Genomic DNA, 1,628 nt, shown 5'->3' with positions numbered 1-1,628 from the left:
CCCATGTTGTTATCACTGTGTGATAGTCTGTCCGTCTCCTCTCCTGACCCTCCACTCTCTTCCTCTATTTATTTCACTCTCGTTTTTGGGTTCCACCCCGTGCCCTTGGGCCCCCTTCCAGGTTCCTGTTTATAAGCCCCATCCCCTCTGCCCTGGACTTGCCTGTGAACCTTGTCTCAATAAACCCTTTGGAGTAAGATGGGCGGCGGTGCTGACTATTGAGGGGACCGGGGGACTCTCGGGGAGGAGTAACTGGCTCTGCCAGGGGTGGGTGGAGCTTGGCGAGGGGATGTGATGGGTTGGGGTTTCGTGGTAGGGCGGGGGTGCAGAGAGGGGCCCAGATCTTGGGTGGGGTGTGGGTGGAGGGACGGAAGTGGGGGCAAGGACCGAATCTCCCTGTGCCCCTCCTTTCTGTCCCTAAGCGCTCCCTCCCCAGGGGCTACAGCCGAGCCCTGACTAGCAGATGAAGCGATGTGACGGTTCAGCTCCTCATCCCCCCCGCCCCCCGTGTGATGGTTGGTAGTGAGGCCAAAGTGCTAACCCAGAGTACTGAACGCCCCCCTTCTCTCCCTGCCCCACGCCTGGGCCTACATGGAGTGGGAAGGAAGGGAGACCCTGGGACGTGCCCGCGCAGAACGCCTCTGCCCTGCTGGGAGCTGCCAGAGGAGGAGACGCAAGTGCCTGACCCCTCGCTGCAGGCGCCCGGAGGAGTCCATTCCCTTCTCCCTTCTCTGCGGTGGCTGAATCACAGCAGTCGGATGTGCCCTCAGAGCTCTTCACGTGCCATTTCACTAGGTCCCCACAACCTCAAAAAGTGGGGAGCGGAACATGATGCACGCGTTAACAAAGGACGAGAGATGGAGGCAAGGGCTCGAGGAGCTTGCTCAGGGCCCAGCAGGATACAAATCAGAATTTGTATCCAGTCCCTTGTGACTCCCTCTGCTTGCTATGAGGCCTCTTTGCCTACCAGCCAGGGGTCCTTGGGCAAGTCCTGGCACCTCCCTGGGCCTCAGCCTCCCCTGTAAAGTGAGCCTGTCAGTAATGCCCACCTCCTGGCTTATCAAGGGCTGCACCCCAGTGCCTGGAACAGGGCCTGGCTCCTGTCAGGGCCCCATGAACACTTGAGGAAGGATGAAGGCCTGAGAAGTGCACACTCAGGTTAGGATTTCACTGTGGTGGTCGTCCGCCGGTCTGGACAAAGGGCACAGGTGGGCAGATGGCCACCAGGTGAGGCTGACAGGAGCCCAGCTATGGGTGCCATGCGGCCTCGTTGCCCTCTCATCCCTCTGGGCTCTGTGCAGCTTCCCCAGGTGGTGGTTTAGGGTTTCGCTCCAGCCTCAGACTTCCTTCCCCAGCCCCAGCCAGCCCCCGGATGTGGTGACAGATTCGCTACTGTGCCAACCTCAGCTACCCCCAACAGCCCTTTACCAGGAATGGGGGCTCATCGTGAGTTCCTCATCCCCACCCAGCCCTGCTGGTTGGGAGCCTAGGCGGCGGCGGCCCATCTCTGTTGGGATGCCTCTGGGGCTCAGCCAGGCCTTGGCCCCTCAGTGAAGCCAGTGGGTGGTAGCTGCTCGCATGGCAATCTTGGACAAGTCACTTTGCCTCTCTGAGGGTTCAGCTTCCTG

General features: G+C 60.6%; 1 protein-coding gene across 1 annotated transcript in view; it reads left to right on the top strand.

The window, feature by feature from the left end:
- Positions 1–334: 334 nt before the first annotated feature.
- PRKD2 (protein kinase D2) overlaps positions 335–1,628 on the top strand; it is a 35,152-nt gene continuing 33,858 nt past the window's right edge. The window contains exon 1 of the mRNA XM_082369740.1: positions 335–863. The gene's annotated coding sequence lies outside the window, so the exon portion shown is untranslated. The remainder of the gene's footprint in view (positions 864–1,628) is intronic.

The sequence above is a fragment of the Balaenoptera borealis genome, assembly GCF_965194805.1.
Source record: "Balaenoptera borealis genome assembly, chromosome: 19".
Lineage (NCBI taxonomy): Eukaryota > Metazoa > Chordata > Mammalia > Artiodactyla > Balaenopteridae > Balaenoptera > Balaenoptera borealis.
The sequence above is the reverse complement of the archived record's forward strand: the minus strand, read 5'-3'. Positions and strand labels throughout refer to the sequence as shown.